This window comes from Cherax quadricarinatus, chromosome 60, assembly GCF_038502225.1.
Source record: "Cherax quadricarinatus isolate ZL_2023a chromosome 60, ASM3850222v1, whole genome shotgun sequence".
NCBI lineage: Eukaryota > Metazoa > Arthropoda > Malacostraca > Decapoda > Parastacidae > Cherax > Cherax quadricarinatus.
This window is the reverse complement of record NC_091351.1, coordinates 25177741-25194950: the sequence shown is the minus strand read 5'-3', so window position 1 is coordinate 25194950 and position 17210 is coordinate 25177741. Positions and strand designations below refer to the sequence as shown.

General features: G+C 42.0%; 1 pseudogene; it reads right to left on the bottom strand.

Annotated features, from left to right (window-relative positions):
- LOC128694528 (zwei Ig domain protein zig-8-like) overlaps positions 1 to 17210 on the bottom strand; it is a 200849-nt pseudogene that overhangs the window by 37100 nt on the left and 146539 nt on the right.

Below are 17210 nucleotides of genomic sequence, written 5' to 3'. Positions count from 1 at the left end.
ACCAGGCAGAACTACAGAGGGATCTGGACAGTTTGCAGGCCTTGTCCAGAAACTGGCTCCTGGAGTTCAACCCCATCAAGTGCAAAGTCATAAAAATTGGGGAAGGGCAAAGAAAACCATAGACGGAGTACAGTCTAGGGGGCCAGAGACTACAAACCAAATAATTGCTGCAGTATATGGGCGCTGGCAAACCTAAGAACAGCATTCCGACATCTAAATAAGGAATCATTCAGGACCCTGTACACTGTGTACGTTAGGCCCATATTGGAATATGCAGCGCCAGTTTGGAATCCTCACCTAGCCAAGCATGTAAGGAAACTAGAGAAAGGGCAAAGGTTTGCAACAAGACTAGTCCTAGAGCTAAGAGGTATGTCCTACGAGGAGAGGTTAAGGGAAACCGACCTAACGACACTGGATGACAGGAGAGATAGGGGGATATGATAACGACATACAAAATACTGAGAGGTATAGACAGGGTGCACAGACAGGATGTTCCAGAGATGGGACACAACAACAAAGGGTCACAGTTGGAAGTTGAAGACTCAGATGAACCAGAGGGATATAAGGAAGTATTTCTGGGTAGTGATGTAGTGGAGGCAGGATCCATACATAGCTTTAAGAAGAGGTATGATAAAGCTCACGGAGCGGGAAGAGTGACTTATTATTGGCCAGTTAAAGAGGCAGGACGAGGAGCTGTGAATCGACCCACAACTAGTTGAGCTCGACTAGGTGAGTACACTTCATAAAAACGACCGAGAAGTATGCGAGGAGCTCAACATGAGATATAAGGAAGTATTTGCAGTGGAGACAGAAAGGACTCCTGGGAGTCAGAACAGAGGGGGACACCAACAAGGGATATACCAACAAGTGCTGGATGAAATACACACAACAGCGGAAGAGGTGATGAAGCTGCTAAGTTAACTTGATACCTCAAAGGCGGTGGGACCGGACCTCTCCCAGTGGGTCTTTAGAAAGGAAGCAAAGACACTGTGTGTGCCACTAACAGCAGTGTTCAACACACCTTTGAAACTGGGCAACTACCTGAGGTATGGAAGACTGCAAATGCAATCCCATTTTTTATAGTGGTAGACACGAAGCATTAAACTACAGACCAGTGTCACTGACATGTATGGTATGCAGAGTCATAGAGAAGATTATTAGGAGGAGAGTGGTGGAGCACCTAGAAAGGAACAAGCTCATACACGACAACCAGCACGGTTTCAGGGAAGGGAAATCCTGACACAAACCTACTGGAGTTTTATGACAAGGTAATTAAAGATACGAGAGGGGTGAGTATATTGCATTTTCTTGAACTGCAAGAAGGCTTTCGACAGAGTTCCTCACAAGAGATTAGTGCAAAAAGCTAGAGGATTAGGCATGCACAGCAGGAAAGGCACTGTAATGGATCAGAGAATACATGACAGGAAAGCAACAACGAGTCATGGTATGTGACGAGGTGTCAGAGTGGGCGCCTGTGATGAGTGGGGTTCCACAGGAGTCAGTCCTAGGACTGAAGCTGTGTTCTGGTATATGTGAATGACATAACAGAAGGGATAGACTCAGAAGTGTCCCCGTTTGCAGATGATGTGAATTAAATCAGATGAGGTTCAGATAGATCTACAAAGGGACCTGGACCTGGTCCAGCAACTGCCTTCTGGAATTAATCCCGAGAAATGCAAAGTCATGAAAATTGGGGAAGGGCAAAGAAGACCACAGAATGAGTATAGGCTAGGTGGTCAAAGACTGCAAACCTCACTTAAGGAAAAGGATCTTGGGGTGAGTATAATACCGAGCACATCTCCTGAGGCACACGAACCAGATAACTGCTGCAGCATATGGGCACTTGGCAAACCTAAGAACAGCATTCCAATGCCTCAGTAAGGAATCGTTCAAGACTCTGTACAACGTGTATGTTAGGCCCATATTGGAGTATGCAGCACCAGTTTGGAACACACCTGGTCAAGCACGTCAAGAAAATAGAGAAAGTGCCAAGGTTTGCAACAATACTAATTCCAGAGCTAAGGGGAATATCCTACGACGAAAGGTTATGGGAAATTTTTACTAATGAGACTGGACGACAGGAGGGTTAGGGGAGACATGATAACGACATACAAAATACTGCGAGGAATTGAGGTGGACAGAGATAGGAAGTTCCAGGGATGGGGCGCAGAAAAAAGGGGTCACAATTGGGAGTTTTCAGGAAGGTTAATGGTCTGGCAAGTGACGTAGTGGAGACAGGAACCATACAGTTTTAAGATGAGATTTGATAACGGTCATGGAGCAGTGAGAGAGAGGACCTAGTAGCGATCAGTGAAGAGGCAGGTCCAGAAGCTATGATTCGAACCATGCAACCACAAATAGGTGAGTGCAAATATATGAGTACACACACACACACACACACACACACACACATACACACACACACGCTCACACACACACACACACACACACACTCAATCATGCATGCATACATACACACACAATCATACACAAACACACACACCTACATACACCTACACACACATACACACACAATCATGTATTCATGAATACATACACACACAATCATACAAAAATACACACATAAAATGAGGCCTCAGAGGGGAAGTCAGAGACTCTGGGGACAAGAGGAAGATGGGTTTGGGAAAGAAGAGTGGAGCTGTGGAAAAAGATGGACCAAGTGTGGGAAAGCTTACTAGATGAGCTTTCTGTGAGAATAGAGAAGAGGATGGAGGCAGAGAAGAAAAAGTGGGAATCGAGAGCTGAAGATGCAAACACCAAGATATGGGCCCTAGAAGACAAAGTAAATATGCTGATGCGAGATAAAGGGCCAACAACCAGAGGGGCCTTGGCATCTGGAGCAGGTACCCCAATACTAAATGAGGGGTGTGAAGGAGAGAAAGGAGACAAAATTTACATTGAGGTCCTAACAGGTCACCATGAAAGGTCGAGGAATGAAGGGTGGGCACACTGTTGGGAACAGGGAGAGCAGTATATGAGGGTGGATCAGGCATACACGAGGGAGGAGCTGGCATACATAAGGGGGGAGCAGGCAGAAGGCACGACCAGGCCATCTGGAGATACAGGAACTATTAATTAAGGTAATTGCTATGTATAAATGGGACCCAGAGACATGGAGGGAAAAGCAATGGGAGGAGGAGAAGGAAATTTTCAACTTCATCCACAGGTTTCAGAAGAGCAAAGGGAAGACGTATTATGAAAGATGGCGGGAGAAAATCAAGAGATTGAAAATATCATCAAAAAGGAGATGAGGACATGTCTGAGCTAATAAATTTTCAGAGAATAAGGGGGTACTCGATGGAGAGAAATTGGCCAGTCAAGCTTGATTTTTAAGACAAATGGTGCAGGAGATGATCTTGCAGGAGAAACCATGGCTAATGGACTCAGCAACATACTGGAGGGTGTTTCTAGACTGTGACAGAATAAGGACAGAACAATAATAGCTGAGAGAGAGGACACAGATGAAAGGAGAAAGAGAGTCAATAGAGAACAATTAAAGTCGAGTGGAGCAGAGTGCACAAACACTCACAAAACCACCCTCAGAAACCTGCAGCCAAACACACATCCCACGCTTACAACTGCCACCTCACAATGCACAGTAGAATTCCATAACATCCTGGGAGTGGGTGTCTTCACCCCTCCACAAAGCCCTCAAAATACAGTGTTGGAGAGGTGTGGTACACCAATGCTGATGGTATAACGAACAAGTGGGAGAAGTGGCATGAAGAAATCACAGAGGCGTCGCCAGACATCATAGCCCTCACAGAAACGAAGCTCTCAGGAATAACAACAAATTTCATCTTTCCAACTGGATATCAGATACTGAGGAAAGACAGATGGAACAGGTGGGAGGGGGTAAAGAGCGGCACTGCTCATCAAAAACCAATGAGATTTCGAGGAGTTGGAGAGAGGGGACAGAAGAGAAGCAAGGGACTATATGCAGGGACTATTATGCAGTGCCTATAATGTAGTTCCCATTATGTTCCTATTATGTAGTTCCTATTATGTAGGTGGTGATTGCAGTGATTCATAACCCATGACAGAACAACAGGGCAAAACTTCTGGTCGTGGTTGATTTCAATCACAAATAAATCGACTGGGAAAACCTGGAGCCACATGGGGGCCCAGAAACGTGGAGGACTAAGATGTTAGAGGTAGTACTGGAAAACCTCATGCAGCAACATGTTAGGGACACTACCAGAGAGAGGGGGGAGAAGATGAACCAGCAAGACTGGACCTAGTATTCGCCTTGAGCAATGCACATATTGAGGACAATACATATGAAAGGCCTCTTGGATCTAGCGATCACGTGGTTCTAAGCTTCGAATACATAGTAGAGTTAGAAGTGGAGAGGGAGGCAGGAAGGTGCAAGGCCCAGAGGGACAGAGAACAGGCAGGGAAAACAGTAAATGAGATAATGGAAAATGTGACAACAATATGCAAGGAAGTGGAGATGTTTATACCCAAGGGCGACAGACATAATGAGAAGGCCAGGATGAGCCCTTGGTTCACACAAAGGTGTAGAGATGCTTAAACCAAGTTTGTTAGAGAATGGAAGACGTATAGAATGCGAAGGACCCAGGAGAAAAAGGAGAATAGTAGAAGAGCAAGAAATTAATATGCACAGGCAAGCAGACAGGCTCAGCGAAAATACAAAAATGACATAGCATCGAAAGCCAAGTCTGGTCTGAAGCTGTTGCAGAGTCAAATCAGGAAGAAAACAAGTCAGGTAATTAGGCTAAGGAAGGAAGGAGGGGAATTTACAAGAAACTACGTTGAAGTATGTGAGGAGCTCAACACGCGATTCAAAAAAAAATCACAGTGGAAACAGAAATGACTCCAGAAAGACCTAGAGGTGAGGTACACCAACAAGTGCTGGACATGATACATACGACCGAGGAGGAGGTGAAGAGGCTCCTAAGCGAACTAAATATCTCAAAGGCGATGGAGTGGAATATCTCTCTGTGAGCCCTGACAGAGGGAACAAAGATGCTCTGTCTACCACTAACAATCTTCAGCATATCTTTCGAAACTGAGTGACTACCTTAAGAATGGAAGACAGCAAATGTAGCCTCATGTTTTAAAAAAGGATACAGAGACAGCATTAAATTACAGACCAGTGTCACTGACATGCAGTGTGTGGAGAATATTATCAGGAGAAGAGTGGTGGACTACCTAGAAAGGAATGAGCTTATCAACGATAGCGAGCATGGATTCAGAGATGAGGAATCCTGTGTCACGATCCTACTAGAGTTCTATGACAAAGTGACAGCAGTAAGACAAGAGAGAGAGAGAGAGAGAGTAGGGTGGGTAGATTGCATTTTCTTGGACTGAAAAGAGGCTTTTGACACAGTTACACAAGAGATTAGTGCAAAAGCTGGAAGACCAGGCAGGTATAACAGGGAAGGCACTGCAATGGATCAGGGAATACCTGACAGGAAGGCATCAGCGAGTCTTGGTACTTTATGAGGTGTCAGAGTGGGTGCCTTTGACGAGCGGAGTTGCACAGGGGTCAGTCCTAGGACCAGTACTGTTTCTGGTATATGTGAATGACATGACGAAAGGAATAGACTCAGAAGTGTCCCTGTTTGTTGACGATGTGAAGTTAATGAGGAAAATTCAGTCAGAGGAGGACAAGGCAGGAATACAGAGGGATCTGGACAGGATGTAGGCCTGGTCCAGTAATTGGCTCCTGGAGTTCAACCCCACACCAAGTTCAAAGTCATGAAGATCGGGGAAGGGCAAAGAAGACCACAGACAGTACAGTCTAGGGGACTAAAGACCTCGCTCAAGTAAAAGTATCTTGGAGTGTGAATAATACTGACGACATCTCCTGAGGTGCACACCAGTCAAATAACTGCTGCACCATATGGGCGACTGGCTAACTTAAGAACAGCATTCCGGTATCTCAGTAAGGAGTCGTTCTGGACCGTGTACACCGTGAACGTTAGGCCCATATTGGAGTATGTAGCTCCAATTTGGAACTCACACCTGGCCAAGCACGTCAGTAAACTAGAAAAAGTGCAATGATTTGCAACGAGACTAGTCTCGGAGCTAAGCTGTATGTCCTACGAGGAGAGGTTAAAGGGAGCTCGACTTGACGATACTTGAGGATAGGGAGGACACGATAACGACATATAAAATACTGAGAGGAATCGACAAGATGGACAGAAACAGGGTGTTACAGAGATGGGACACAGCAACAAGGGGTCACAATTGGAAGTTGAATTCTCAGAAGAGCCACAGAGATGTTAGGAAGTATTTCCTCAATCACAGAGTTGTCAGGAAGTGGAATTGTCTGGAAAGTGAGGTAGTGGAGGCAGGTACCATACATAGCTTTAAGAGGGAAAGAGTGGATCTATTAGCGACCAGTGAAGAGGCGGGGCAATCATAATTAGGTGAGTACACACATAATTAGGTGAGTACACACATACGTCTCTGAATTTTAGCTGCTCGGATGCGAGCGACACTTGCAGTATTGTTAATTGCTTAAAATCACTCGTACATGGCCGCAATAATACGTGTACTGCTCGCAAAGATTGGTTTTTCAAAGAGGAGAATGAAATCTGTCCTGTAGCTTCCATGAGCATGTATGTGCTAGCACCAGGAGACATGTCCAGTGATGCTGGGCACCTGATCTTTGTAGCTTTTATGGATCAGTAGTGTAAGGCATATTGGAATTGTTGTGGCTCGGGAGGCATGGTAACATATCTAGGGTTTTATTCCCAGTTAGTCAGTGTTGATATTTCCTCAAACCCACCCGTTTGTGGATGTATTAACGATACATACACACACACACACACACACACACACACACACACACACACACACACACACACACACACACACACATATATATATATATATATATATATATATATATATATATATATATATATATATATATATATATATTTTTTTTTTTTTTTTTCAACAAGTCGGTCGTCTCCCACCGAGGCAGGGTGACCCAAAAAAAAAATATATATATATACATATATATATATATATATATATATATATATATATATATATATATATATATATATATATATATATATATATATATATATATATATATATATATATATATATATATATGAATGTCGTGCCGAATAGGTAAAGCTGGTCAAATAGCAAGAATTAATTTAAAATTAAGACATTTCTAAATATTTCTCTTATACATTTAAATATTTATTTACTTTTACATTTACGTTGATGTAAAAATTTATTTTGTACCAAAGGAGCCTTAGAAAACTTACATAACCTTATTATATTAAGAGCAATTTAATTTATCCTAATCCAGCCAAATGTGTTTTAGATAAGTTTAAAATAATTAATAATAAACAAACACAATGAAATATATTTTTTTTTCGTTAGGTTCAGAATGATTTTTGCGAAATTATTGGACACACAAATTTGTGCTTGCCTTATTCTGCATGAAGAGTGTTGTTATTTAACACATTGTTACAAGTTTTACCTACACCATCCACACCACCATATGTCCTCGGATCAAAGTAAAACACCTAGCTCTGCTGAGTGCTTGATTTTTGTAGGATTGCGTGGTCCCGTGGGTTAGAGCGTCATGTGATTTTCACTCACCATGAGGCGAGCCAAAACGACATGGGTTCGAATCCTCGGCTAGTCGCAGTATCGTTATTGATTAATACCACTCGTTCGTGGTTACAATAATTTATATATACTGCTCGTGAGGTTAGTACACCAAACAGGGAGTAGAATGTCCTTGGATCAAGGTAAAACACCTAACTCTGTTGAGTGCTTCAACCTTGTAGGATTGCGTGGTCCCGTGGGTTAAAGAATCGTGTGATTTTCAGTCATCATAAGGTGGGCCAAAACGACATGAGTTCGAATCCTTGCCTAGTCTCTGTGTTATTGATTATTATCATTATTATAATAAAAAAGAAGCGCTAAGCCACAAGGGCTATACAGCGCTGCAGGGTAGGGAAGGAAGCGAGGGTATTGGGCGGCAGAAGGGGGGAGGGATGATCAGTAGGTTACAGAGAACAGCGGGGCAGGGGATAGTGCGGAGGGGTAGAGGGCAGCAAGAGATTGTCAAAAAGTCAATGAGAGAGTCCGGATGAAAAGTGGGTCCATCAGCGAGAAGGGAAGGTAAAGAGAGAGCAGCGGAGCGAAGACGACGACTGAGGTAAATTCTGCGTGCTCGTTGATAAAGTGGGCAGTCCAACAGAATGTGGCTGACTGATAATGGAACCTGACAATTCTCACAGAGAGGAGCAGGGCGCCTCTCCATGAGATATCCATGAGTAAGACAAGTATGGCCAATGCGAAGACGGGAGAGAGTAGTCTCGCAACCTCGACACTGGTGATAAGAAGACAGCCAGTAACCTATACTCGGTTTAATAGATTGAAGTTTGTTACCGAGCATAGCAGACCAACGTTGTTGTCAACGGGTGTGAAGGTGGGTAGCTATTGCAGCCAAATAGTCCGTAAATGGAATACCTCTACATGAAACTGGTAGGTCATGTACTGCTGACCGCGCAGCAGTGTCTGCCTGTTCATTGCCCTGTACGTCAACATGACCAGGGACCCAACAAAAAACAATGTCTTTATGCTTGGTAAAGATGCTGCGCAGCCAAAGTTGGATACGGAGGACTAAGGGGTGAGGTGTATTAAATTTCTGTATAGCCTGTAAAGCATTAAGGGAGTGTGTTATTGATTAATACCAATCGTTCGTGGTTACAATAATTATATATATATATATATATATATATATATATATATATATATATATATATATATATATATATATATATATATATATATATATATATATATATATATATATATATATATATATATATATATATATAATTATTGTAACTACGAACGATTGGTATTAATCAAACAGTGACATACGGGCGATCTTAAATAAGCAAGACAAGCCACAGTGGGTGGAAATATTTACCTCAAGTACTTTCACGCTTCTCAGCGATGAAGTAGAAGTTCTCTCAGAGTAGTGCAGTGCGGGTCTGTAGTGACCGCAGCTTCTCTCAGAGCAGTGCAGTGCGGGTCTGTAGTGACCGCAGCTTCTCTCAGAGCAGTGCAGTGCGGGTCTGTAGTGACCGCAGCTTCTCTCAGAGCAATGCAGTGCGGGTCTGTAGTGACCGCAGCTTCTCTCAGAAGCTGCGGTCACTGACAGGAAAGGTTAATAACCTCAAAAGCTAAATTATTGTAGAATTATTATAATTATGGGGAGCGCTAAACCCATAGGATTATACAGCGGATGGGGAGGGGGTGAAGGTATTCAGGCTCAATTCAGGGAACTGGAGCACAGATCCAATTCCTTAGATCAAGAGCCCCTCACCAGCATCAAGGAACCTCCCTTGAGGGGACAAAAGTTAAAATTCCTTATCTATACCTTGCTGTACATCACTTCACATGTCCGGCAACTCTAACCTTATTATTGTGCTTCCAGATGACGTAGGAAGGCGGCTTGGGCGTGAAGTCTACGACGCAGGTCAGGTTGATGTTGCTGCCATTGTTGATGAAGACGTTCCCACTCCCGTATATGGTCGTCATGGGCTCTGTAACACAAGCCTTGTTAGTGTTGCCACTCCCGTATATGGTCGTCATGGGCTCTGTAACACAAGCCTTGTTAGTGTTGCCACTCCCGTAAATGGTCGTCATGGGCTCTGTAACACAAGCCTTGTTAGTGTTGCCCCTCCCGTATATGGTCGTCATGGGCTCTGTAACACAAGCCTTGTTAGTGTTCCCATCCACAGCTACCTCATCTATTCTCTCCGTACCTGTGTCTCTGTCTCTCTCTGTCAACAAATCACTACAGACCGATTAAAGCAAAATGAATCCTCGGGCCCAGATGGACTTTTTTCAAGGGTTCGTAAGGAGTGCAAAATGGAACTTTGTGAACCATTAACTAGCATTTTAAATCTCTCTCTTCGAACAGGTGTAGATGTATGGAAGATGACTAATGTAATTCTTATTTCTAAAGCAGTGGGTAGTACATTTCCGTCAGCTTACTGCACAATAAGCCTGACCTTAATTGTTGGCTAATTACTAGAGTCAGTTATAGCTGATATTATAAAAAGCCATCTGGATAAGTATAATTTGATGTATGATACTCAGCATGGATTCACAAGGGGCCGTTCCTGCATAACTAATTTACTAACTTTCTTCAATAAAACATTTGAGGCTATTTATCATGATAATGAATTCGATATTATTTATTTAGATTTTAGTAAAGCTTTCGATAGAGTAGCACACATAAGGCTGTTGAAGAAAGTGTCAGCTCATGGTACTGAGGGAGAAGTGCTGTCATGGATAGAGTCATGGCTCACCAACAGGGAGCAGAGAGTGTGCATAAATGGAGTAAAATCTGAGTGGGGATCTGCAACAAATGGCGTTCCACAGGGATCAGTATTAGGGCCGTTGTTGTTCATAATATACCTTAATGACCTTGATGAGGGAATATGAAAAAAATCGTTGATGACACGAAAATAGGCAGGACAGTTGATTCAGATGAAGATGTCACTGAACTCCAGGTGGACTTAGACAAATTCATATCGTGGTTAGAAAAGTGACAGATGCAGTTTATTGAAGATAATTACAAAGTTCTGAAGCTCAGGAATGTCCATAACATTAGCACTTATAAACTAAATAATGCAGAACTTATCCACACAGAATGCTAAAAGGATTTGGAGGTTATGGTAAGCAGAAACCTCAAACCAAAACCTCAAACAAAACCTCAGTGCCTAAGCATTCGTAATAAGGGATTCATAGCAAGAATTATGAGCAACAGAAGTCCAGAGGTTATAATACAGCTCTACACATAATTAAGGTCTCTTAGATTATGCAGCTTAGTTCTTATCTCTATAATACAGACTGGAAATAAATTAATTAGAAAACATCTAGCGAAGAATAAAAAAAATTAATCCATTGCATAAGAAATATTCTTTTCGAAGAAAAATTGAAATCCCTTAAATTACATTTTCTTGTAAGATGAAGGAGAGAAGACATGATTGAAATGTTTAAGTGGAAGATGGGCATAAACTGAGAAATAAATAAGATCCTAACGTTATCCCTCCAAGAAAAAACTCGTTAATAATGGATTTAAACTGGATAAGTTTAGATTTAATAAGGATATAGGAAAGTATTGGTTGCGAAATAGAGTACAGATATACCTCGCATATCCGGCCTGCCATTATCCTAACCTCGCTGATATCCGAACAGCCCCTGGAAAAGGACGAAATTCTAAAATTATTACCGAAACATGCGAACAACCGTTCGGATACGGCAGAAAGCTGAACCAAACTTAGCGCACACTTAAGTGTACCGGTCGGCCACTAGGAGCCGCGCTCTTCGCCTTCCTTTAACCATTATTACAGCTGTGTTTTTTCCACAGCTATCTTGTGTATGGCACCAAAGAGGGACAGGAATGTGCTTACTCTAGAAAAAAAAAGTGGGAAATGTTGTTGGACGTGGATGCAGGTTGGTCCATGGCAGGAGGAAACACTCCAGAAACTGACGTGCAGGACTGGCTAGTGTGACGATGCAGGTTGGTCCATGGTAGGAGGAAACACTCCAGAAGCTGACGTGCAGGACTGGCTAGTGACGATGAAGACCCTGGTGTGCAGTTTCTGACGGATGCAGAGATTGAAGAATCATTGTTGCACCCGGAACATTCCGAAAGTGACGACGATGACCCAATGCCTCCAAGACCTCAAACTTCAGCAGCAAGGGCACGTGTCGAAACACTTTTGGAGTATTTGGAGCAGCCGCTGTCCACACCCCATTTGAAAAGTTATGGTCCTGTGGTCCGTGAAATCAGGGAGGCTGTTATTCCAGCCCAGTGTGTCTGGTTCCACCGCCAGACGATATTTCACTAGTTTTTTAAACCTACAACGCCGTCGCCGATGGCGGTATGACGGTACGGATGAGCATTTTTTCCCCCACATGTATCCGGAAACTCCATGTATCCGAACCGGTCTCGGCCCATATAGTTCGGATACGAGAGGTATCACTAATACTCTTAAATCAGTCAAGTCTGGGGTTATGGAGGTACAACGGAATTGACTACTAGTGTGGGAACGGGAGAGTTAACGCTTGAGTTGTTTAATTTGAGTTGTTTTAATCAATTTCACTAATTTCTCTTTACGATTTCCACTCAGACAAGTCTTAGTAGTTTCCGTACCAAGGTTTACCGACTCTTCCCGCGAGTTTGTGTTGGGTGTTTACCTGGAGTTTACCTGGAGAGGGTTTCGGGGGTCAATGCCCCCGCGGTTCGGTCTGAGACCAGGCTTCATGGTGGATCAGGGTCTGATCAAGCAGGCTGTTACTGCTGGTCGCACGCAAGCTGACGTACGAACCACAGCCCGGTTGATCAGGTACTGACTTTAGGTGCCTGTCTAGTGCCTTTTTAAAGACAGCCAGGGGTCTATTGGTAGTTCCCTTTATGTATGCTGGGAGGCAATTGAACAGTCTTGGGCCCCGGACACTTCTTTTGTTGCCTCTCAGTATACTCGTGGCGCCCCTGCTTTTCATCGGGGGAATGTTGCATCTCCTGCCGAGTCTTTTGCTTTCATATGGAGTGATATTCGTGTGTAGGTTTGGTACCAATCCCTCCAGGACCTTCCAAGTGTATATCACGTATCTCTCTCGCCTGCGTTCGAGGGAATACAGATCAAGGACCTTCAACCGTTCCCAATAGTTTAGGTGCCTTATCGCACTTATGTGTGCCGTGAAAGTTATTTGTACACTCTCCAGGTCTGCAATGAAGGGGGCCGTTAGTGTACAGCAGTATTCCAGCCTAGAGAGAACAAGCTATTTTAAGAGAATCATCATGGGCTTGGCGTCCCTAGTTCTGAAGGTTCCATTATCCATCCTATCATTTTCCTAGCGGATGAGGTAGATACCTTGTTGTGGTCTTTGAAGGCGAGATTCTCTGACATTATCACTCCCAGGTCCTTCACATTACTTTTCCGCTCTATTGTATGGTTAGAATTTGTGGTACACGCTGACACATTTTTAATTTCTTCAAGTTTTCCATATCTGAGTAGTTGAAATTTGTCCTCGTTGAACTTCATATTGTTTTGAGTGACCCATTTGAAGATTTAGTTGATGTCCACTTGGAGTCTCGCAGTGTCCTCGGTGGAGGTCACTACCATGGTGATCCACTTGGAGTCTCGCAGTGTCCTCGGTGGAGGTCACTACCATGGTGATCCGCTTGGAGTCTCGCAGTGTCCTCGGTGGAGGTCACTACCATGGTGATCCACTTGGAGTCTCGCAGTGTCCTCGGTGGAGGTCACTACCATGGTGATCCGCTTGGAGTCTCGCAGTGTCCTCGGTGGAGGTCACTACCATGGTGATCCGCTTGGAGTCTCGCAGTGTCCTCGGTGGAGGTCACTACCATGGTGATCCACTTGGAGTCTAGCAGTGTCCTCGGTGGAGGTCACTACCATGGTGATCCAGGTGTCATCCACAAAGGAAGACACAGAGCTATGGCTGACATCTCTGTCTATGTGTTGCTGGAAGACAGAGCTATGGCTGACATCTCTGTCTATGTGTTGCTGGAAGACAGAGCTATGGCTGACATCTCTGTCTATGTGTTGCTGGAAGACAGAGCTATGGCTGACATCTCTGTCTATGTGTTGCTGGAAGACAGAGCTATGGCTGACATCTCTGTCTATGTGTTGCTGGAAGACAGAGCTATGGCTGACATCTCTGTCTATGTGTTGCTGGAAGACAGAGCTATGGCTGACATCTCTGTCTATGTGTTGCTGGAAGACAGAGCTATGGCTGACATCTCTGTCTATGTGTTGCTGGAAGACACAGAGCTATGGCTGACATCTCTGTCTATGTGTTGCTGGAAGACAGAGCTATGGCTGACATCTCTGTCTATGTGTTGCTGGAAGACAGAGCTATGGCTGACATCTCTGTCTATGTGTTGCTGGAAGACAGAGCTATGGCTGACATCTCTGTCTATGTGTTGCTGGAAGACAGAGCTATGGCTGACATCTCCGTCTATGTGTTGCTGGGTTTATGTTAATTTACGATCCATAACGAAGGTCAGAAAGAGATAAAATTCCTTCATGATTTACTAAACAATTTAAATATATTGGCTACCAATGGTAACAAAAAAAAAAAACGTAAATTACCTCCTCTAATGTAGAATAAATATTTCTTCTTACATTCACTACTAACTTCACCTTTTTACAAGCCAAGGAATTTATTTCTTTGTAATATTTTTTTTTATATAATTGCCGGGTTTATTATTAATTTCTTTACAATACGATGTATAAATATTTCAGATTTACAACTTATAGGAATTTTTAAACTGTTTTAACAAAACTCTAGTTTTTTTTCACTTGAACTCAGTAAGAACGATTTATAAATATTTTAACATTTTTATTAAAGACTTTATCATAGCTTAAATAACTTTCTTATACACGAATTAAATAACTGACTGTATCCTTTATGATAATCAGGAAAATGCCTTTCCTCTGTTTTTCCTATTTAAGATTTATCAGTAATAAATTATTTCGGTATTGAAGCCTGACTCAGTTCTGCTGAGAAGCTCACTCCATGTCTGTGGGATTTTATTTGCTCCCGTATTCCAACTGCTGAGTTTGTATATAAATATTTTAAGGTTGTGGTCACAGGAATTTTTAAAAAATTGTATTGCGCCCATAAAACCCACTAACAAATACCCCTAAGAATAAATACGAAAACTGAGATTAATGTACTATTTGATAGATTAAGGCCAGAAAAATAATTAAGGTAGGCTTAAATCGTCAGTAAATACAATTAGGTAACGAATTTAGACAATGGCGAGCATTTCATTCAGCAAGGAATACGCTGGTTAGCGAGTGCATGAGCGTTCTTCTGGCATTAGCAGTCTTTGAGAGAGGAACTAGATGGGGCTGAGCTCCACCTCTGATGCTGTCTACACAACACTCGTCTGGCAGCCAGTCAGGATAAGATAAAGACATTACCGACGTACTAGTGATACAGTTTGTGAAATTTCAGTATTTACTCAGGAAGGTGGACACCGTATGTTTGGGTAAAACACGGGAATATGAGTGGGCCAAGAACCTACACTGGGGTAAGTAGTAGGAGCCGTAGTTCTGACTAAATCATCCCCTGAATATTGGTCCCGAAGCAAGTAATCTTTCTTTGTCTATTAAAATTAGTTAGGGAAACCCCAGAGAATACAAGGACTTTCTAGGATATGTACTGGGATTACTAACATTATTTAACTGACTTCAGGAACTACTTTATGCACGTGGCATTAGAGAGAGAGAGAGAGAGAGAGAGAGAGAGAGAGAGAGAGAGAGAGAGAGAGAGAGAGAGAGAGAGAGAGAGAGAGAGAGAGAGAGAGAGAGAGAGAGAGAGAGAGAGAGAAAGAGAGAGAGAAAGTCACATATTAGTCAAGTTAGCCTGGGTAGATTCAGGGTATTTTTGGCTAGGATAGACTTCACAACACATGTAATTTGTTCCAGTTTGTGCAAGGAAAAGCCACCATGTTCCTGCCAGTCAGCCTTTCCAAGGAAGTGTCAGCAGTGATCGCCAAAGTTATGCACGTTAAAAGTTCCAACAATGTCTTTACTGTATAAGTATTTAAGATATTACGCTGCTACTGATTAAGAAGCATTTATTCTAGATATATTATACAGTTTTCTGTTTTCTGAAAGTGGGATCCATTATTTAATGTAACTTAGTTAACATCATCCTCACTGACTCTCCAACAGATAAACTCTTATTGACTTGATTCTTGTTAGAATCTCCCTGTACATTGGTTACTCCAAACTGGTTCTGAATATTATCCAATGGAGTGGTATCATGCATTTGCAGAGGTGTTTTCCCAATAATACCAGAGTGTGGAGTAATATTTTACATCTTAGAGAGTAAAACTGGTGCACATTTTAGTGTTAGACACCGTCATGTACTTACAAATATTATATTTCAGTGTTTATAACACTCGGCAATGGTAGCTTTTGTTTTGTATATAAAATACATGACAAACTTTAACATGTTTACTCGCCAGAAAAAAAAAAACTGGCGTTTTTCTGGAGGATGTTTGTACCTTTGTCTGGGAGGTGAAGTCGATACCCAATTTCGTCAGTACACTTTTTTAAATATTCTTCAGTACTCGTAAAGTGCTCAGAGTATCTTTTTCTAGAAAGCTATTGGTATATATCTAGAAAGCTGTTGGTATATATCTAGAAAGCTGTTGGTATATATCTAGAAAGCTGTTGGTATATATCTAGAAAGCTGTTGGTATATATCTAGAAAGCTGTTGGTATATATCTAGAAAGCTGTTGGTATATATCTAGAAAGCTGTTGGTATATATCTAGAAAGCTGTTGGTATATATCTAGAAAGCTGTTGGTATATATCTAGAAAGCTGTTGGTATATATCTAGAAAGCTGTTGGTATATATCTAGAAAGCTGTTGGTATATATCTAGAAAGCTGTTGGTATATATCTAGAAAGCTGTTGGTATATATCTAGAAAGCTGCTGGTATATATCTAGAAAGCTGTTGGTATATATCTAGAAAGCTGTTGGTATATATCTAGAAAGCTGTTGGTATATATCTAGAAAGCTGTTGGTATATATCTAGAAAGCTGTTGGTATATATCTAGAAAGCTGTTGGTATATATCTAGAAAGCTGTTGGTATATATCTAGAAAGCTGTTGGTATATATCTAGAAAGCTGTTGGCATATATCTAGAAAGCTGTTGGTATATATCTAGAAAGCTGTTGGTATATATCAAGAAAGCTGTTGGTATATATCTAGAAAGCTGCTGGTATATATCTAGAAAGCTGTTGGTATATATCTAGAAAGCTGTTGGTATATATCTAGAAAGCTGTTGGTATATACCTAGAAAGCTGTTGGTATATATCTAGAAAGCTGTTGGTATATATCTAGAAAGCTGTTTGTATATATCTAGAAAGCTGTTGGTATATATCTAGAAAGCTGTTGGTATATATCTAGAAAGCTGTTGGTATATATCTAGAAAGCTGTTGGTATATATCTAGAAAGCTGTTGGTATATATCTAGAAAGATGTTGGTATATATCTAGAAAGCTGTTGGTATATATCTAGAAAGCTGTTGGTATATATCTAGAAAGCTGTTGGTATATATCCAGAAAGCTGTTGGTATATATCTAGAAAGCTGTTGGTATATATCTAGAAA